General features: G+C 37.5%; 1 protein-coding gene across 1 annotated transcript in view; it reads right to left on the bottom strand.

The window, feature by feature from the left end:
• FABP6 (fatty acid binding protein 6, ileal) overlaps positions 1–23,440 on the bottom strand; it is a 44,357-nt gene that overhangs the window by 4,900 nt on the left and 16,017 nt on the right. The window lies entirely within an intron of this gene.

The following is a 23,440-nucleotide window of genomic DNA, read 5'->3' as shown; positions in this document are numbered from 1 at the left end:
ACTACTTGGATGTAAAGTACATTAGATTAGTCCCTGGCACCATGTTCCCATACCTTATTTAATATCAAGAGACAAATAGTGCTTTGTATTGCTTAGCAAGTATTCCCACAAAGTACAAAAAAATATACTTATTTTGAAAAAGCAGAGCTCTGATTTATGTAAGATAACCATATGTTAAAAGTCAGGGAGTCTGCTGGGTAATTTAGAACGCATACAGGAGATGTCCTATGCCTAATGAATCCACTGCCACACACAGATAGCAGGGTAGGAAATTCCCAGCTGCTGTGTATTGGCATTGCTCCGCTGGCTGAGGATACAGACCAACAATTTTTAATCCGAACAAAAACGTTCCTAGGATTTATGTGAAAATGGTGTCATAGATTAGAATTTTATTTTATTTAATTAAAGTAATAAATTTTGGAAAGAATAGAAAATCTATTTTTTTCCTCAGTTTCATAAAAGTCTGGAGAAATATGTAACAGCATTCAACAAGTTTTGCTATATGCAAAGTGGGTTCCATTTTTAAATGCAATTAATTTAATCCCACATGCTAACGCAAGAACATGTCTATTTAGAGTCCAGAAACTGATCAGAAGAACAGGAACATAGGCTGGGTGGTTAGAAACATGGAAAACAAAGGTCCACTAAACTTTACCACTGTTCTCTTTGGTATACTTTCAAATTAATGTATTCTGTATAACCATTTCTGTGTGTCTAATTAATAGACTTATCCATACTCCACTCTGTCAGAAAACAAGACAAACTTCAGTAACAGGATGAAACTTCAGTAAAATATTAAATATCATAAATCATGATATATCATTACTGTAAAACTATACACATTCAAAGCATTGCTACCTCTAGCAGTTTTATTACCGGTAACATTGTCTCTCAATTCACACAGTTAGTGGTACACTCCCTCAGGCTGTGCTCTAAATCCTGCATGTTGGAGAGTGTTATGTAGTGTAGTTTGCAAGCTGTTCTACTGAGTTGAGACAGAATGGTGCCTCTTAGTGAATCTTGCGTCCTATGGGTCCTCTCTCCTATGGTCACATACTGGCTGTGTCTTGATGTAGCCTCACAGATTTGGGACTGGATGTAGATTACCAGCATTAAAGTCAAAAGAAGCTAGAAATAGGACAGCCTGTACCCAACTATTTTGTCACAGGATACCAGTGTGTACAATAACCCCTTAAATTCGTAACTGTTGGGGGGGTTTAAGGTTTTATTAAACTCAAATATATTTGCTATATATACATATATATTTAATGGCATATTACTTGTCAGGGTAAGTTGCAACTCAATGAAAAAAATCCTCTCTAATTTTTATTAATTTTTTATTTTACTTACTAAGCTGCTTTCTTTTATGCAAAGCCTCTGCTGTCCGTAAGTTATACAGCCTTTAAACCAATTACAGAATACACAGGGCATATGAGGTTTTTATAGGTAAATACTTCCTGTCTTAGGAAAATTTTTGCAGTTTCAAAACTTTTCCTTACAGGAGAAAAATGACAGGGATTCCAGAATAACACACTGACTGATGGGTGAAAAGTCTGAGTCAAGTGAGAAGGGGACTTCTAATGGAAAAGAATTTTCTGACCAGAAAAAGCTTTAGAAAATTCCGAATCAGTTTTGTGACAGATTATACCTGTGGACTGGAAAAGAGCTTGCCTCATGTTTATTAGTTGGGAATTTATATTATTTCTGGGGTTTTTTTTACCTGTTTCCCCTTCTGAAGTCTGAGAGAAAGTAACTTCAAAATCTTACATCTTCTTGTGAAAGAAAACATAAAACTTTCAAATGGAGATGTGATTTTTGAAGTTGACAAACGTCCTTTTAAAGCTATTTGTTTGGGTGTACGTTCCTGGCAGGAAAGCAGTTTGCTAGAACAGATGCAGAAAGTGAACAAGAATGAAGCATAACAAAATCATGGTCAATTTGTAAAAAAAATAGAACAAATGTCCTAGGAATTACTGCCTTCCCACCCCTAACCCTTCACTCTCCCCATATTTACTCTGCTTTAAATTGTACCATGCTGTGCAGTGGCTGACTATATTGTGCTGGAGTTCATGATGCCACAAAAGCCATACCATCTGCTGTCTGCATGCAATTAAAAGTATGTCTCCATACTTGAAATAGAAGGAGAGCCATATACCTTCCCTCTGTGAACATTTTCTGTCCCCTGTGATTAGCATTCAAAACACAGGACTGTGGGAGAAAAGTATGAAACTGGTGGTTCCTGTATCAATTACAAATACATAAGATTCAGAAAAGGAACAGAGAAGCTTGTTTCACCACCAGTGTTGCCTTTACACTTTTGATTTAAAAGTGTCTGTAAAATGATTCTGACTGTCCTGCAACCATATTTGACACTTAGTTTTTTAATCAAAGCTCCTTCAGCTTAATCCCAAGATTGCTGAACTCAATGATCAATTGTGCAGGAGCAGACAACTGAAAAGGAAACTTTCTTTATCAGCTGGACCCAGATGCTTAGGCCCATCTATATAAAGAAAAACAGCATTAGCATGGAAAACAATGAAGTGGTTGCACATACATAGAAGCCTCAGTTCTTATTGCTCTGGTAAAGCTAAGTAGACACCAGTTAAGTTACAGCAGTGTAAACTCTATGCCATTAATAGAGGCAAAACCCCTAGTAATTTCAGTCATACACAGATTCAAAAATACCATTTAGAGGAAAGTATCATCAGGCCTATTTCATACATGAGAAAGCTCAAACACTGAAAAAAAGTGACCTATCAGAGTTTATGATATAGTGAATGGATGATGCAGCCAGTAAGAAATCCTAAGTCCAGGCATTAACCCAGTGTCCAGAGGATGGCACATTAATTTAAACTTTCTTATAATAAACCAGCTGTTAGAAGCAAACAATGAGAGCTCTGAGCAACCATTTACTTTCAGTCACCCAGGGAATTTTACACTTGCTCCACTGATGGGCTGTGAGAATCTTTAGAGCTGCTTAGCACAACTGGCTGAGCAAGTCCCTAGTTAAGATTCCTGCTGTCTCCATGTAGCTCTGTGTATACTGAAAGATAACCAGTGTCCAGCCCCAGCTGTGCTTTTGGAGAGTGGGTGACTGGAGAGAGTGAGACTGTCCTCAGGTTAGCCAAGCACTGACGGCCTCTGTCTTGCACTAGGCTCTCAGTGTTCCAGACAGACACGTACAACCCTGTGAAGAAGGTAAACGAACTCAAGCCATAAACTTTTCTGTTTACATAAAACTTATTGGAGGACAATACCACTGGTGTAGTAACACCACTTGGACCTTGGAAGATAGATCAAACTGGATAAGAAAAATACCACAGTTCTGTGAAACAGGAAAAAGATAATCAGATTATATGAACAGTACTTGAGCTTTTATGTTCTCTCTCTCTCTCTAAAGATCAAATTATATTGATAGTTTGCTTGTGATGCGATATAAAAATGCTGACATCTACACAACTATACAATACTTAGAGCCTGCCTGCAGTGGGAATGTGGTGGGCACAGAGCTAGCGTGTAGTACAGTAAATTACCAAAGAATAACTATTTGACTGGGTGGGTCACTCTTGCCACACACTAAGTATGAGTTTATTCACCTCCAAGGAGTTGTACACTACGCTGTACATGAGCGTTCCAGTGCAGGTTACAAACATCAATCCAAACAATAAAGGTAAAGCTACACAGTGTTAATAATTCTGCTTGCTCTGCCTGGCTGCTCAGGATCCAAATCAGTTTAGAACAAGTTTTGAGCAAATGTGCCATCATCTGTACCTGTCTGTGCAGAGGAGTTTTTAATGTGCATTGTGAATTTGCACCCATGTTTCTGCTCACTTATTCTGACATAAATCCTTATTTTCATTCCTGCCTTTTTTGTTATAAAATATAATTAAATTTGATAGTGTATTAGAGAATGAAGAATTTCATTAAGAAGTCTTCCAAATACTGAGTCAGGACAATGTTTACTCCAAGAATAAAGGAATGGAGGCCCTCTGACTTTACTGAAGTTACCACTTGCACATTTGCTAAGGTTAGTCATTCAAGTCCCTATCTCTTCAGCTGGTTTCAGCTAAAACCAGTATCCATCTAATGACCTTACACTTCGCATTTACAATATTTGTGATTTTTCTGCCTCTTCAGAGCTGTGAGCATGTGGTGTTGCTTTTGCATACCTCTACAGCAGTGCTTCATCCTTGGTGGGCTGGTCATTGAACTAAATGGTGCAGAGAACTCCAGAATTATCCAGTTAAAAAAAGAATCAATTAAAACAAAATTATCTACGTCTATGTATACATGTATTTTAAATACATTACTTGTATTTAATCCATTCCAACTACTACAATGTAGGGCCTGCACACTGCTGCATACACCCTTGGTTATGTTATACTTTTGCTTAACAGAAGTCAGTTCAAACCCAACTGAATTAACAGCTATAACTGAGGTCAGTGGAAAAATAAAAGATATTTCCCTGGCACAAGGTGAGAATTGGAACAGAGAAACGCAAAAGAATAAAAAGCTTCAGGTGTAAAAGCTGAAAACAGCTTTCAGAAAGTGGCCATTATCTTCAGTGTACTTGGCACCATCTATTATTTTCAATAGAGAAAGATGCAGCTGTTCTTTATGTAGGTCAAAAGAAAATATCATTATTCTATAGGAGACTGTCTGCCATCTGGTGGCCAACTGTCAGGGCCCGTATGCCAGGCAGCATGTCCTACACCGAGCCCCCACCTCACCCATGTAAACCCCTGACTTCAGTTAGAGCATGCCAGCGTTTGCAGCTGGCCCCGTGCCACAGCTGAATCTCCAAGACGAATTGCCCATCCCTTCATTCTCTAACTGTAAAAAAAAAAAAAAAAATCCCCCAAGCTGGTTATAATCATCTCAGTAAGAGTCATGTTAAATGTATCATTTATCTTTACATAATATATAAAAATATATCAGTATTTATACAAGCGATTATCTTCATATGTTTTATTTTGGGACACAGTTCTAAATGAAGATGATTTCCTAAGCATTGCTTTATGGCATCACTGACATATTGTACAGTATTCACCTTTGCTTAAACACAAACACATTTGTATTGCGATCTTGGCAATCAGCAAGACACAGGACTGCTTCATACAGCTTTAATTAAACATTACAGATCAGAGGCCAAATGCTGGCTCCCCTGAATTCAGTGGTAATCATCTACAGTTGAACTAACACTTTAACACAATTTATTGAATCTAACTTTATGTGCAAAGGCTATTTGCAGCAGATATTGGCATTTGTGAAACCCACTGAGTGGATTCAGCTGTCACAGAGAAACACAAATAAGGGTGTGCATGCTTAGATGGAGCAGCACTGTTTGCCGACAGAATGCAAGGAAATGGCATAACCTTATTTTATGAGGTCTAAGGTGTACTGGCTTTTTACACTGAATTTGTCTGAGTGGGAAAAGAAACCAAAAGAACCCCAAAACATACATACACAGTTGTGCTTACTGAACTTCGAAACCTCAGTCACTGATTTTTGATGACAAACATCAACACATAGTAAATCTCATATTTGAATATATATTGTCAGGACTATGGGCAGGAATCAAACTACTAGTTACAATGAGAAGTTATACAGAAAAGCTCAACACCGTATTTGAATTTATCAGGATGAAGTGAGTTGCAACTGTGTGGTGTTGTAAACAGCATGAATAAAAGTTAGCGTGTCAAAGAAGTAAAACTCTAGTGGAAGCTTATACCCAAGGGAAAAGTTCATCTAAAGCGAGCAGTTAATTCCCTCTTTCTCCCAAGTCAGCTACCTCTGATATGCAAAACAGCTGAGTCTTCAAATGCTGGTAGGAACAGAGGGAACTTTCAGGAACCAAATCAAAGGCCTTCGATATCTTTACCTTCAGAATTTACTTGCCACAAAGTCATAAATATAACACTTTTGCATTCTTTTTGTCATGTTGGAATCACCCTGCCCTTGAATGTCTCCCAGCATGCTTTAAAGTTTATTAACCTTTCAGATGTGTTGTATAAAGCCAACTGAGATACACTCAAAGACAAAATGGAGATAAGGAAAGTAATTCCATTAGTGAATGAACTAGGCTAAGTGACTATCTTTGAAGTGCTTTTAGAACTGGAATGCAATTGAACAAGGAGTACAGATGCAAAATAAAAGTAGGAACTCTCCAGTGAAAGGAAAGTTACACTTAATGATTCTTTCAGAATGAAACTTGATCAGGAAAGCTTGTAAATTCTTAAAACAGCTGTATCTGGTAATTATTCAGCAACTTTCCATAGTAAATGCCTAATGATTATTAATTCCTTTGGTATTCAGAGTAATCATTCATAATGAATTCAGAATGAACTCATTTGGTGTTAATGTAATGTGTAATTCCATGGGAGTCCTATTATAATGTTGCCTTATTAAGTACCCATTTAGAATAGTACTAGGCGTTACTATTCTAAACCCATAAGCAGTAGAAAGTAATTACCAACAAGATGCAGCTGAATTATTGAAAAGCTAATGCTTGTACAGAGTCCAAATATTTAACAGAAATGCACCAGCCAGCTCTACAGGACTTCTACAGGTGACACAGTACACTGGCCTTGCCCCAGACATGACATTCTGATGGGTAGGTTCTGCCTAACAAAAACAGGAAAGAAAGGATCCTACCAGAAGCTCGGGGATAGAAACATTTGCAGGGGAGGAAGGCACAGATCTTCCAAAAATCCAGTATTTTTGGGACTCCCTAAAAGGAAACTTGATTATTTCCTGCCAAAACACTCTTATCAGGAAAACCTTTAGTCTGTTTGAATCTCCAGAAAGGTAGTTTCTGAAGAGCAAGATAATGAAGTGATTCATTTCAAGCTGTACAAGCTGGCATAGCTTCTGTAAGAAGCGTTTGGTTCTGCTGCCCCTGACTGGTGTTCTAAATCTCCAAGTGCTGCATCAGTGGAACTGCTGAGATCTGGCTTGGGCAAGTAAACCCACAGAAAACTAAACCTAAGGAAAAAAAAAAAAAAGAAAAAAGAAGAAAAAAGAAGGAAAAAAAAAGAAAAAAAGAAAAAAGAAGAAAAAAAAGAAAAAAGAAAAAAAAAAGAAAAAAAAGTGCTTAGTTTTCAGGTGGTTTGGTTCTCTGAACTGTCTCAATTCCATGGTCAGGCCCTGCTAGTACAACAGGAGGTACAAGAGAGAGGAGAGGAAGATGAATGGCACCATCATCATCAACAACATGTAGCCCTTCCATTGGCCTCGTGGTGACTGCAAACCAGAGAGCGATTAGAGCAGCCTAAGGATATGACAGTGCTGCTTAAATTGTTCAAGTGATTCCTAGGTGTCCTTGAGCCACCTCCTACTTCGTGCTGGCACAACCATTTACGCAGTAGCGTAGCAACCAGAGCAAGGGCCTGATTTGAATTAAAAATTCCAAAGATAAAATAAAAAGGTATTTTTCAGCTGGATCAGTGCTCTGATCCAGTTCTTCACATGATCACACAAACAGCTGTACTGGCATAATGCAAGTATTGGCATGGAGAAGGGAACAAGCAGCTGGTGGAATATCCATCCGCACAAGGTGCCCATGCCACTGAAAAATGCTCACTGTAATCATGGTCTCAGTTATACTTTATGATCTACATTAAAAGAATAAAGAAGTCCAAACTGATAATTGTAAACAAAGCTCTGGAGAGGAAAGCAGAAATACGCTTATGCTAATTGTGCTAGTGATGTGTGCCTAGTTCAGGTTCACTGAACAAATTTTCTGCAAGCTGAAGGCTCAGTACAAATTCTCTGAACTCGTTATTTCCTGTTGTCTCTTCAGACTCCAACACCCAAGTAAATCAAATCAGCACTCCTGGACTAAGAAGCACCAAAACAAAGAACTGGAAGGAACATCTCTGTTATCATCTTCTAGAATTGATAGCAGTCTATACAATTTCTTGGTTTTTGTTACCACAGCAGGCAGTTTACTCCCTGGTATGTAAAAATCTTCTTTTAATTTCTAGTTTAAATTAATGCATGGTTATTCTAAGCCTGATTGTATTTGTGCCAGCATTGCCCATTCTTTTAAGTAGAACTTCTTTCTCTGAGTTTACCCCAAAGTCCTTTAGAGAACAGTTACATCCTCTTTTTTTGCTAGAGTAAATAAATTGGCCTAAACTATGCCAAACTCCGTTAGACACTTCTGAAATAACAGACTTTTTCTTCCTCTTATCATCCAAGTATTCCTCTTCACTTACTCAAATTTCAGATTACTTTTTGGAACAGAGGTGGCAGGGACTTATAACATTTTCCAGCTCAACAACAAGTTTCATTGGTATACTCCCCACCTTTTAAACTAAGATCATTAACAGACATACTAAAATGTTTTGGTTTTACAGTAAGATTGATACCAGCAGCTTCTTGTGAATCTAATTGTTCTTTTCTTTCTTCAGGATTCTTTCCCTTAATTAGTTATCTTATACTAAATGTTACCAATTGCATCCAATTCAATGGTAATGGGGACTGATAGCAGAAATAGGAAGCTGTCTTGATTTTAAAGTTTTAGTAATGACTACAACAGAAGACTTGAAGATTTTTGTTGTGCCAGTTTTGACTCATGTAATCTGAAAATGCACAGTAAAACTAATTTTGGCTACTGTCAATTTGGCTCACACAAGACTGTTAAGATTTCTTTGAAATACCATCTTTGGATTAAGAGCCACTATGGAACATTTTGAACCTCAATGGTTTTAGCCTAATACGGACAATTTTTAAAAAGTTGCTAAAATGAAAGATATAATTCAACCTTATCTGCAGAGTGTTCTGGTAAAAGCAGACTGAGTTAAACATACTACCTCTGTATTTCTTTGTTCCATATATTTATACTAGAAGTCCCTAACAGAAAGTAACTGAAGTTCTAATAAAGTTAGTAACTGACAACCCTAAAGATAAGAATCAACAGTCATCTCCCCTTTATCTACATAGTTCATGTGATATGTTGTAAAGTTTTTATTTACCTGATAGTATCTACATGATTGTACTTGCTGACACATCAGGACAACATAGCTCCAAATGGGAGCTTATCTTCATCGTAACCTAGTCTAATTTGGAGACTTCCGTCACATGGCTGTGGTCTTCTAAGCAATCCTCAGTCATCACCAAAAGGGGGGGAAAGCTATGTACCAATATAAAATGAATGTGCACTGTACCTGCATTTAAAATTAGTGGGAATTGATAGCAGGGAGGGTAAACGAATGCAATAGGATGTCACCACCACACACCAGCACCACTACCAAGAAAAAAAAAAAAAAGTCAAATTCTTTCTTAGCCACAATGTATTTGGAAGGTATCATGCTCTGGAAGCCTCCTCTCTACAGCTATAGCTACGTACAAAATTTGTAGGGTAATTTATTCAAATTAGGCTTAGAAGGCAGCAGGATGAACATGGGATGAAGGCAAGATGCAGTGTTTCAGGAACTTATCCTGCTTCTACAGCATAAACTGGAGTTGTGCATGGACTCTGGTGGCAGCAGGCCTCTCATGATAGCTGGACAGCTTGCTGAAACCAGTCCTAGAGCTTGCATTTTCATATGCACAGAACTGACTTGCATATTTTACAGTTATTCCTACTTCTCACATACCCCTTCTGCAGCACCCTACATTTGCATTCTAGCAGGCAGCACTCATTCCACTGTAATAATCACAGAATGTTTTGCTCCACCTAAGAAACTAAGCAACTGATGGTTTAGTGTATGCGATGTTGATTTAGGCTTTCTTGGAGAAACTCTGCGCAGAGCTTGCCTTTAACTAAGTTTACTGAAGTCAATAAAGAACAATACGCAACACCATGTTTTAACTTGTTTTTCTGTTGGAATTCTTCTAAGAGCTGCTCTGTTTCCTCCCAAACAAATCATGTTATAAATCAGTTTTTAAATGTTATCTAATATACGGAAGAGAGAGGTTTTCAAAATCTACAGAGATATAATATAAGAGACATTGAAAATGGAAAGTTCTTTAAAAAAAGGAAATTATAAACAAATTAATTGCCTTTCTCAATTTTACTTACATTATTGGCTTATTAAGCATAGGCTGCTAGCGTGTAGCCTATGGATAATAAGGAAGGAAATGATGGACTTTTAACAACAAACATTATCTACTTAATAAAAGACTACTATTTAGTCTTGCAAGGCAAAATATTTTGTTGTATTAATTGAGAATCTAACAGGAATTGAAGGCGTTCAGGATTTTGTAGAACTTTGTGTCATATTTATCTAATACAAAAGACTTCTTCACATTGGTAAGGAGTCGTTTAAAAAAAAAAAAAACACCACATTTTGAAGCACAGGGACATATGATTTTTCCACTCGTCTCTGTTTCTGCCTTATAGTGTTTAAAGAAAAACTCATTAGTTTTAAGTACTGTTTCAAGGAAGAACAAAAACATTAAGAATTTCTGTCTTTTCCTTGTTTTTCCTTTATTTTAAGGAATCAACGTGCTGAGAGTGACAGCAATCCAGAGAGACCTGTAAGGGTCTCAAATAACCCCAGCACTATGTCTAGTCTAATTTGCTCCCATATCCATGGCCAACCCAGTTTTATCAAATGTATAACTAAAGCTGCCTCCTTAGAAAATATTTCTAACTTGCAGTGTAGATGCTGAATTACATTATCTCTGTTCAACATGCAAGCTTATACATAGCTTACATATAAAAAAGTTTATATTTTTGTGGGAATAACATTTTTACATACCATGCTGCTCTAGATTTTTTTTTAAATCACAGTTAATATTGGGGAAAACCCACAAATATTTATTTTTTCTTTGCTTTAAAACAAACACATTTTTAAAACATCTGAAATGCATTAATGGATTTGAAAACAAACATTATATACAAGTGCCTTTTAATAACTGTACCTTGGTAGCACTCCTATACCCTTCACCTTGTCCCTCTAGTTTGGGATACTCAGAGCATTTTCTTTAATATATTGCAGAATTTACTCCATCATACATATGATGAAAAATGCAGGCTAGCGATGGGGGCTGAGCAAGAGGTTAACTTTCAGCTTCAGTAAGACAATTCCCATTTAGAAATAGATATGTGTTTTGTATGGCTCAAAAGAAAACTTCCTAGGTCATTCCAATAAATTAAAATACATATTTTGATTTTGAAACAGACTGTTTTACTGAAAATGCCAACACAACATTTTCTTATTTCCAACATGGAAGACATTAAAAAAAAATATATTATTTTTTTCTTCTTAAGATACTGCAACTTCACAACTTCCCTATTTTCATACATCTTTACTTCTGTAATGTCAACATCTCTGTATCTGGATCATCAATGGTTACTGAAGCAAATACACAGAGCTGCAGAGCTAAAGAAAGGCCAAATTCCCCACTTGGGCTGCCAGGGGAACTCCTTCTACTGCAAGGGTTACTCAGAGTTCAGTATGCATGGAATAAACACAGCATACTTTATTATGCATCCTGCTTTCCGGACTGCTGCTCCCCAGCCCTTCATCATTAAAGCAATAGTACTGTATTTTAAATACAGATTATGTAGTTTGCTCCCGGTCATATGAGATGTGATTAATAGCTAGAAATCCTGATCCACTGCTGTCTATTAAATCAGTAGTCACCCCTCCATCTTTTAGATACGATGGTTTGTCCCGCACATTGCCCTGTACCTCCACCAATTTTTATGAAGTGTATTAACCTCTATCTATTGCACTTGTAAAGCCTGCTGCTTTATTTGTGCACATAAACCCCATGCACAGTTAAATTCTGCTATTCCAAAGGATTCCTTCAGCTGCAGTTCCTGAATCTGTGTTAAAGGGAACATTAAATGTAGATACTACTTTTTTTTTTTTGAAGGCACATCTGGTTTGCAGTTGTCTTTTTCTTATATTTTAAAATCATGTTTACTAGTTCCCTCCCATCTCCTTCACTCTGTCAAGATTTTCCTCTATTCTCTTCTCCTGCAGCTCACCTAAAGGGAAGAGTTAGATGGAACAGACAGCTGTCTGGTGATGGTGATAAGCTATTTGCCACCGCGGTAAGCCAAGCAAACAAGGATTTTGTCTTAAAGAATCTCAAAGGCAGACATGGGAAACTAACCTTTGAATGAATTTTTTTTATGCTAGTGCAGTGTTTATAATGTGCCACACTGAAAAGACCGATGCAGGTTATTTGTGCAAGAACAGAAAGAGTTTGAAAATGCGTGAAGCAGAGAAGGATGCATTGCTTTTCTTGAAATACAAGAAAAGCCAGTTTTCTTTGCATATAAGTACTTTTTCGGGCTTCGGCTATGCTTTGAAGTGTATGATTCACAGTAACATCTCACTGCATATTTTACAACAATCTGCAATTGTGTATATTTCCTTAGATACATTTAACAGGAGAAATATATATACTTTTGTAGTAGAGAAGATATATACATCTCACATGCCATTTCTTCACCATCTCCAAAACAAGCAAATCTTTGCATCTGCTTGCTCTATTAACTGCTTCTATTACGTCTAGCCTGTAGTGTCCCTATTCAACAGTTTTATTTATTCTTGAGTTGGTCAGCAATAAATTTGCCATTATTAATCAAACAACAGTGATGTAAAACTGGGAATATGAGACTATGTTGTTAACAGCTGTGATTTTATCTTAAACCCTGGAATAAGCCATATTTCTCTTAAAGCTTCCTTCCAGAATCAGAAGGAAAATCTGGAAAACACTTCAAAATCTGAACTTCCACTTGGAAGTTTCTTTACTTCATAGTACCAAACAACAGCTGTTCCCCTCTGAAATGACAGGGAAGCAGCAGGGGAAAAAAAACCTAAACAGTGACAATTGTTTATTTTTTTTTAAACTTCATTTTTAACCTAAATTTGCATTTTTTGAATGGCTCAGTTTCGGTAACATATACAGATCACTTATCATTCTCAGTATGCTTAAAAATTTGGATGTTTAGTTCAGTGACTGGACAGCATGCCAACTTCCCAATACTCTGGTTCCTCAGACAGAAAATGCTTTGACAAAATTTGCACAAAGTTTAAAAAACAGCTGCATCCACCATTAATGCACGATTCTAGTGCCCAGGATTATCCTTGTGACTCCCCTGGTAAGGATGCTGAGGTAGTTTTAAAACCAGTCTGAATTTCTGTGAATGTTTCTCCAGAGTAGGCGTGGTGTTTGAGAGCAGACTGAAAATCAGGTAGAGACATCAGTGTCATAAGCCATACTGCCATCTAGTGATAAAGCTTTAATTCTGCTTCTTAGCTGAAGAAACGTTCAAGGGTGCTACAGATGGACTTCTGTGCCAAAATCTGTGCCTTAATAAGGCTAGTTGCAGCTTGTATCCTAAAAGACAGGAGATTTAAAGAAACCAAAATACTTAAGCTCTTCCTGCATGATACTGGAATTTTTGTTGTATTTACAAAATTCGAGATATAGGCAGATTATTAAATACATTGATTGAAAACGCTACAGTGCACTTGTTTAACAGCAAGTCTTCCACCCACTTTCAAAGCTCTTTTTTTTGCTAGCAGCACCTGATAAGATTCTGTAAACAAGCCACAATGATCTTTGCTTGAGTTTACTCTCTGTTAACACAAGGGGCTCTGTTTGGCTTCAGGTTGCTAAGGTCTGCCTTGCAACACAATGTTGCCTTGGTTCAAGGTGGGCTGCCTTTTGCTTTCATTGTCCTTGTTTTTTTCATTTTGCTTCTTGGTAGAATGCAGAATTCTTCATGCAGAATAAGCCACGATAATGACTCCTGCACGCAAAGACAGGATGACAGCGAGATCAGGCTTCATCATAAAAATCCCTCTCAACTTGCTAATGCAGAGAAGTGTGATGAAGACATTCTGATATTGGTTTGAACTGCAAGGTCTGTCTCCGAGTATTGAAATATAAACTTCTTCAGCCCTTTGTGATTATTAATTACTAGTTCTTTACAGTTCTAGAACACTTTTCTCTTGAAGCTGTCAATATCCTTTACAAATAATATGCTGCAAAGGCCAGAGGAATTGAGCAAGTATTCTTCTCAAGGTCAGAGAGTGATGTCTGTGGGTCCACTACTGCTTAGCACATCTGAAAATTAGCTCTCACCTTCTCTTATGATTTTTGAGTTTCTGTTGTGATTATGGGACAGTCTTCAAGGGTATGCTGGATATAAACCACTATCCTGCTGTATTCTGGAGCCTGTAAAACAGACAGACTGAGACAATTGTTTGAAGAAAAGTAAGTATCATTTATCCTGCTCTATTCATCTCCTTTGATTGTTAGGCTCATGCAAGTCTGTGATGCTTTACATACTGATATTAACTACTTCATGATTTTCATTTTGGCAGATGGGATAGGGGAGAAACAAGAATGCTGAAACAGAGAAAAGAAGATGGGAAAGGAGGCTAACGTATGGAAAAATAGAGCTAATACAAAATGGGAGCACATCTCCCACTGAGTGATACTGGAATTGGCAATAAAACACTTCATAAGTAACAGCAACTAAAGCTATACTTAGAGGATTAAATCTCTGGTTTTCTTACATTTTTATGCCTAGCTTTCCTCTTGCCACCTGTGGAAATACTAGTGCTTAAGGGTACGATGTATGAGGAGAGGCTGAAAGAACTGGGTCTCTTTGGCTTGAAGAAATTAAGACAAAGCGGGGAGACCTTATTGCATTCTATAACTACTTCACTGGAAGAAAGAGAGAAAAAGGAGTCAGACACTTCTCAGAGGCATGGTGATAAGAGGAGGAAGAACAGACACAGCTGAGAATTTGAGAAATTCTATTAGCACCTTTTTTTTTTTTAAACCATGAGGCTGGTGAAATACTGGAACAGGTAGCCCAGAGAGGATGTGGAATCTCTATCCTTGGCACTGGTCAAGACTCAAGTAGAGATGGCCCTGACCATCTAAACTTTAAGGCATCATGCCTTTAACTAGACATATTTTGAGTGGCGGGGTCAGACTAGAGGACCTCTGGAGGTCCCTTCCAATATAAATTATGAGTCTATGACAATATAACCATTTCCACCTTGGCTGCTGAGCCAAACAAAAAATGTCCTTTGTCCACAAATGAAACCCACAACATAGTAGGAAAATTCAAGCCTGAAACAGATTCCGCTTCTTTGCCCCATCTCTCAAAAGCTATACTTGGCACAAACCTGGAAAAAAATTTTCAAATGTTTTAAACCACTTATAAAGTTAATTCCTTTACTAAGAATTCAAAATAGTGTCAATCACCTTGATTTTTTTTTTTTGTTTACTACTATGCAAATGAACTTTGACACAGTTAGCTTACCAAAACTCTTAGCTTACTAGAAAATGTAGTAATTAAATAATGGCTTTATAACAGCAATTTGGTAAGATAAAATCAACACAGTCTTTTGAAAACACTGCAGGAAATTAAAAAAATAAAATACTGGAAATCTTTAAAAAGTATCAAAAAGACCACTCTCATTCAAAATAAAAAAATGTTTTTCTGCAGAGGAACATCATCCTCTGAGAGCATGTTTGTCTCAAAAGTCCTAATCTTTGTGAAAAGATGATTCACTATAAAAATACACCTCCACTGCTGCACAATGCCTTAAAGTTATTGCTATCTCTAGGGACTGGCATAAAAAAAATATTAAATTTTGCTAATCACACATGCATGGACTGTGATACAAATTCTGGGTGCATAATACAGATTTTAAAGTCAAGGGGAATCTATTGGTTTCCACTTTTGTTTTCAAAAACATCAACCTGCATTTCTATACAGCTTTTCTGCAAGTGATTTGTACTCTTAGGCCCAGTTTATACCTTGGTTTTGTGGCTTTTTTTTTTTTTATCTGCACTGATGCCACACAGCATTACTATTTGTAACCCAAGTGTCACTAAGAGCACTTTCGCCAGAGGCATTTAGACCTTCTGTGCCCTAACTCTTCACAGCTGCATCACAGCCTCCAGCTTCCTCTCCTAGAAGAAATGCTTATTAGATTATTGTTACATGCTGCTATTCTCGTGCTTGCACAAAGGCTGACCAGAGGGCTAGATAGAAGGTCTTCTTTCCCCCCTGCTTCAGGCTCCTCAAAGCTGGAAAGTAGTTTGCTCAGAAAAGATGTATGGACTATGTAGGTTCCTGCATAAAGGAGCAATTCTTGCAGAGAAGCACAGAATCACTAGGGTGGCTATTGGCCACTGAGTGATGTTCACAAGGGTGGAAGCAGCAGGAGAGGTTTTTGTCCAGACGCTGTGATTAGGGACTGAAGGAAAGCAGAAACGTATACCAGTATGGGGAGCTGCAGTGAGACATTTCACATCTCTTCTTTATTCCTGAGGAAGGATGATCAAGCTAGAATTGATTTATATCAGGTCATCACAGAACACAAAGTCAGAAAGAGAAATGGCTAGAACTAGCTTCATAGCATCTTGCTGCTATGCACTGGATAAGCTTACAAGCAGGAGACAGGCAAGCTGAGAACACAACCACTGCAGGTCCCCCTGTGCTCAGTCGCTGGTAACTGGAATCACAACTAACTGAAATAGCAGTGAACAGTAAAATCCTTTCAGTCTTCTGTTTGAGAAAGAATCCTTCTCCTAAAACAGTGGTATTTTTTGGAAAGATTTGTTTTTGTCTGGTCAGTGCCTTCTCTTTTAAGTCATTGTGACCTACATACAGACATGATCCAAATAAAAAATTAGAGAGCTTTATGTGACATTGCTTGGCTGAGCCAGCTCTGGAGTTGCTGTGGCCTCTCTGTTATTTTTTCACAGAGGATCAGATATGAGTTTATATAATTTTAGTTTGTTTGGTTTTTTTCTTCATTATCATGACAAGTGTTTAAATATCTCTCAACAAAAAAATAAAAATCTAGAGTTTACCCAATAAAGGTGGCACTGATGGACACACCCTTGCTAGTGTTACCCTAATATTAAAAAAAAAAAAAAAAAAGCCTAGAGTTATGTATGTGTCTGAATAAAACACAGGACTGAGGCACACAATGAAGTTACTGTGAGTTAACACATTACCACTGAGCCACAGTAACTGATACACGGGTTCCCTTAGCTGCTTGCCAACATGCAGTACAACATGTTAGCTTAAATCATTTTCACCAAGACACTTTGATGAGGTTTGGATGGCACAAGAAATTACTCTAGGGATATGGAATCCAGCCCCTGCTATAACTTACATTTAAATCAAGATTGGTAGGATCATTACTACCTGATGACTGTTCATTAAGCCTGGGTGAGATAAATTTGGTAGTCAGTTCAACTCCCAGTGGCTGGAGACTTGCTGCAAACTGATTTCATAGCACAAAGGTCTATTCCATTTTGAATAACTCAGGCTATGAACTGATCTCTGTCTGGATCACCGGCTGGAAGCAGAGTTATACTGCTGTTCCAGAACATGCAATTCACTACCACAGCTGGCACCATTTTGACAAACAAAAAAATAACCAAGAACTGAACTGCCCTGAAGGATCCTCTGCTTTGTGATTTCTCCCTGCAGGTCAGGGCTGTATCTTACCAGTACAGCAAGGGGCACTGTCAGGGCTCATGATATACCTGCACTCTGGGTATAAACAAAGAAGTGCAGATCCCACTGCTGTCAGTCTGGCACCTTTCACTAGCCCTACATTACTCAGCAGTTAGCAGAGAGAAACAACAGGCATTTCAGCATAGTGAAGGAGAAGCAGCTGGCTAGAGGATGAAGGAATAGAAAGAAGCAATTATACTATTATGGCTATCAAACAAGGCCACATCACTCTTACTTGTGCTTGGGGGTGCAAGGCCAGCTCATATCCACCTTTGCTGCTGATTGTTTTTTTTGACAGAAATTGCTCCCTAAACAGTCATGTTCAGTGATTATTTGTCTCCTTCCTTCTTCCTCTGATTACAGCCAGACTGGGATATCCCTGATTCGCATAGAAATGAATATTTTAAAAGTCAGTGCTGTCCTCAAAGGGCCTTGTGCACCATTAGGTCTCCAGATTTACTGCACTAGCAAAGAACGGTGTAGTAATGAGGTAGAAGCAATAGGCTACAAATAAGGAGAAAAGAGCTAAAAGAAAAGGATTTTGTCTTGGTACATACCTGACTGTAATTAAAATTATCATTGAGGTCCTGCCTTTATATAAAGGCATTTTCACCAAATTTTGTAACCACGCTCATAGAGCCAAATCTATATTATAGTAACTCTTCTTGATTCTGGACTCAGCACATGCACTGTATTTTGCCTATGATCATGAACAGCTGGGAAGCACTACTATCAAAAAATAAAGCATATTTAAACATGACTTTTGATGTGTTATTGTGTTATATCAACTTCTCCTGTTTTCTAGGTCTCTGCATGAGAAGTTTTACCACAGCTAACAGCAGTTTGTGCAAAATAGTAACTATTCCCTGTGGTGTATGTCAGTAGCACAGATTTTCCCAGAACTATTGAGAAAGCACAGTTATTAATTGTAACATGTACCCAGGCTGATACAGTTGGCAACAAAAATGCTAATGAATGCAAGGAATTGTGTTCTTACTGTGTAAGATGTGTCACAGCCTCATCACCTGCCTTCAGAGTTTTCAGTCCACTGCCTATTTCCATGTTAATTATTCTAGTCTCCCCTCAAAGAATGTTCAAGTCCAAGCCACAGCTTAAACCTATTCTCTTCTGGGTGTATTGCTTTACATTAACCCAAAACCAATCACATAACATAAGTATTAGTCCATCTTTCCACCCCATTCACAGGTCTCGTACCTCTCTTCTGGCCATTCACCAGCTCTGCTAACAGAAGAGCCCTGAAATCCAGTTATATTCAACCTTGACTCACTGGGTGGACCTTCTCTCCCATTGAACCATATAAAGCTTTGTGGTTGCTTTATGCCTATAACGACTGTGTCTACTTGCTTAGCTCTCTGAATTGACTCATTTTTTCCATTATTTGGGAATGATTCAAGAGCTTATTTTTGCTTGACCAGATCTGACTCACCCTGAGTGACTTCAGAAATTGGAATTGAATTTAGATTGGTGTAGAAAAAGCAAAACTATAGCCCAATTGTAACTACAGTCTCTCTACTGATGTGACAAATAATTCCTGGCCTCCGATCTGAATGCAGAAGCAGTATTTATCTGGTCTATCACTGGTCCAAGCTTGCAACAATCAGCCAATTTTGTTTTATTCTGAGGGAGAAAACATAATGAATATCATGAATCCCTTTTATATTAAATTTATGCCATAGAGGAAAAAACCCTTACAATTACAAAAATTTCAATGTACCACAGATAAAAATTTAAGAAATCCATTCTTACATATATATGAACTCATGATGAAAAATCAGAGAAATAGTATCAAATTTCCCCAATTACAATGTATTAAAATAGACATCAGTGTTTTTAACTATAAAATACTACTTTGTTTTAACAGAGTGGCTTACACAAGCATTTAAAACTTTCATATTTCATACATGAGAGTTGCAAAGTCTGTTCTATGCCTGCAAGTACAAGGTAGGCCAGGTTATGAAATATGCATAAAGGGACACTGCCAGGTGAAAAACACTGGGCAAAATTCCAAGAGCTTTACTGCGTACTTGTTCAGTTCTTTGCTGGGCAAACTCCTGTGGAAATCGATGGGAATTTTGCCTGAGCAGAGAACAAGGAATGTAATACTCAAAAACAAGCAAGCAAAATATGTATTACAAAAAAGTAGGATTATTAAAAATACAAAAAAATGCTACAATATTGAAGTCTAATGTACTACTCATGAATATGCAGTTAGTGAGATTTATGCACTCTCTAGGCTTAGACTGTAAAAATAAGTGTTCAGTTTTTTTCTCTTTAGTTCCATTCTGTTCAACATTTGATAAGATGCTACTATTGTGTGTGAGCTATCAATGTTTCTTTATTAAAAGAATCAAAACAAAATTTCTACTGAAAAAGAAGTAATGTATTGGATTTAGGTTTGGAAAAACAGTATGCAAATCCTAAAGGAGCAGAATTTGACCTGTCTATAATTTGATTGCAGCACCTCAACAGCTAAGGATGTCAATGCAAATGATTGCTGTGTTGACTCACTTCAAGGACCTTAAGAACTTGCTAACTTTTTGCATGAGGGCAACCCTTTGGGAAAAAAGAAGTCACTCAGAGTAACCCTGAAGCTTAGGTAGGTAGTTTTACTTCTGGAGCCATCAGTAGTTTAGACATCTAACCTAAAAAAACTATAACTATCTGTCTTTTTTCAAGAGATCCTCAGCGAAAGTAATTTGATAGCACAAGGCAACTGAATAATTGTATCAATCATGTTAGAACAAAAATGTATCAGATCAGAAGTTGCTCCTAAATGCATCTTCCTCAAAGGCATGGAGGATGATTTGTGATGATTGATTATATTCCAATTATTGAATTTTAAACAATACCGATTTTTACATCTTTCTTCACCTCAGAGAGGATAAGACATTTTCTCCTTCCTTCTTCTGTTCTTTCCCCTGTGCTCCTAAGATATGTGGCTGCTTTAGCTTTTATGCAGAATCCTAACTGCAACTTCTCCATTACCATTAAGAGATAGCATGATTTAATTCTTTTAATTCTTTTGGGACACAGACACTTACATTGCATTGTATGATTCACCATACCCTATTTACTACAGAAACGTGTCACTTGACAGGGTACATCATGAAATTGAAGTTACATTTCAGAACATTTTTGTCATTCGAATGGATGCCAAAGCAGAACAAAGTGATCACCCTCAGACATATACTAGATTGAAGTACAAGAACTGGTGATGGAACATTCAGTAAACATAACATCTAACCAACACAAGGGGTGAAAGTAATATTAAATGCCAGTGGTCCTCCAACATTATCTAGACTGCAGACCTCAAAACCACAAAGAATGAACCTTGTAAGAAGGACAGATTGGTTGGAAGCAGTGTTGCAGTTTTAAATTATTCTCAATCTTTCCCCCATAATAAGTAGAATGACATGGTACAGTTCATTTGTTTTTTTAACAGTTTTCCCTCTCTTTTTATTCCATTACTTTGGTTGAGCCTACGTAGAAGAATCCTATAATCTTGCAAAAAAGCAGTCATTAATATGTCCTTCCTTTTCAGAATAAAGTCTCTCTACTGTGGTTTAATTTCTGTATTTTTCAAACTAGTATAAACTACACTGGGGAAAAAAGCATTTTTAAATCAGTTCTCAATGTTTTTGCAGCCTAACTATGCCTACTAGAAGCATGAAGAAAAACAACCACACTTCTAACCAATCATTCCAATGAATAGAAATAAATTTAGGCTGGCAAAGGTATCTTTGCCTGGTAGAGTATGTACTATTCAGCATGGTGGTTTTAGCTGTAGTGGGAAAGGAACTCCATCTGTTAAAAAAACCTGTGCTATACAGCTACATCAGCATATCCTTGGTTCTGCAGGCTTGGCCCTTATTCTATGATAAGCCTCCACATGGGGAATTAGATTAGTACAGCTATAGAGAAATGCAGCATAGTTACACCAACATATTTCCTCACAAGGATGGTGAAGCAGTTGTTGAAGGCTTGCATTTTTCCTTTTATTATTTGCTGGGGGATGAGAGGGGAAAGTTTCAGATGGACAACTCAAGAAATAAGAGAATTTGTGTTATAAAAGATACTAATACTGCATCATCCTTCATATGTAATTCAAGATCAGACATTACTGTTATTACCCCAGTGAAATAACATAGTGTGTTTAAACATTCTGCACAATTTTCATGCATTCTACTACCATTTAAGAATTTGCAATACCTACTGAGCACCACTATTCAAGTTTCCTTCCCTAAGGTGGGCATATTACTTTACGTCACAACTTATTCTCTAGTATTTAAATTTGCCAGTAACAAAACAAACAAAAAAGTGTGGTGACTTTGAGCATTTGCCTAGAAAATACAATGTTATATGCTTTAATTACAGCATTGAAACTCCTGGCCTACAGATCCTGCAAGATACTTTGTAGAAAATACTATACAGCCTCAGTGGATTCCACACTAAGAGTTGATGTTAACCAGACAGAAAGAGACAGGACTTTGCTACATGACAAAATCGCTAACATTCCTGATAATCTCAACAACATAAAAATTGGGTTTTTGCAGCTTTAGAAGTCACTTGACCAACGGAAGAATTGCAAAAATCTGAACAACCTTATTCCAGCTTTCTGACAGAGGCACATTCACAAAGTCCTGAACTCTGCCTTGCTGTCAAACTCCATGGGCTGTGCACAGCTCTGGAGAACTGTGTGACGTGGGTAAAAACATTCCGTGAGGCAACACAGCCTTCCTGCTTAGGTCCTTGTAATGACCACCCCTATAATGCAACAGTTCAAATTTCATTGAAATGTTCTGAAACCCTGCTCATTGTCTCAAAATCGCCTATCAAAACCCTTCACAGACTCCTGCCAACAAAACAACCCTCTCTGAATATAAACAAGAATCTAGTTCTGCATATTATGCTTTGGCAAAACTTCCATTGACTTCAACTCTCAGGTAGAACACAGACAATAATCATGACAAACAACAAATGCAGGAGCTCACAGGCAAGATCCAGCCACCCTTATCTTATGGAATGCAGTTAAAAGGAACAAACAATGTTTTGCAAATTATCAAGATTAGTTCTAATTACATTCACCTTCTGCCTTTAGAGTTGCTAATAGATAGATATGCAGAAGTCATGGCTAAACACAGACTGAATGACACAATGACAGAGATGTTATTATACCTTGGCATCTAATTTTATGGACTTGTCTGTGACAGGACCAAGGAAAAGGATTTCTTAGAGTTTCCATTTTGACTCTGTCACTCTAACTCTACATTCCCAAAAATTCTGGACAAGCAACATTTACTATCTTGCAAATTTTTCTGCTGATCACCATGTGTTCTTATCATTGACAGGATAATCAAGTCTCTTATGTTAATCATCTCTGACATTGTTTTGTGGACCAGCTGCCAATCACTTACCCTGACATAGCAAACCACAGTGGTTTACTGATTACAGTATCAGAACCACAGCCTATTTTGCTTTGGAGATGATGGAATGTTTTTTCTATGTCTATAAGGCTTGAGTTAAAGGGAGTCTTTGAATGAGGGAAACACAATTTCCCAACTATTGACAATCCAGCACACCCTTGAAAGATAACAGGGCAAACTCTTAGCTCGAAGGATTCTTTCTCTTGATCTGCAAACCAATTGCACATAGTGTTTTCTCAGAATTAGAAGTTACAAGATAACCTGGTAAGAGCAATTAAAAAGTGACCTGACTTTATCAAAGGAAGTGAATTGCCAAGGACCATGCTGGGTATTGCTGATGAGCTGTGACAGGAAGACAGGCTGAGCTTGAATACTCCATAAATTGATCCTACCTGGAATTAGATTAGGTAACAGTAAGAAAACATGTGTATCAGCTATGCACAAAATACAGGTGATACACTTCTCATTTTGAAATACACATAGCACAACAGGTTCTACAACTTAAAGACCGCAAGAAAACAGAACA

The sequence above is a fragment of the Haliaeetus leucocephalus genome, unplaced genomic scaffold (assembly GCF_000737465.1).
Source record: "Haliaeetus leucocephalus isolate CR32 unplaced genomic scaffold, Haliaeetus_leucocephalus-4.0 Scaffold656, whole genome shotgun sequence".
Taxonomy (NCBI): Eukaryota; Metazoa; Chordata; class Aves; order Accipitriformes; family Accipitridae; genus Haliaeetus; species Haliaeetus leucocephalus.
This window is presented reverse-complemented; position numbering and strand designations above follow the sequence as displayed.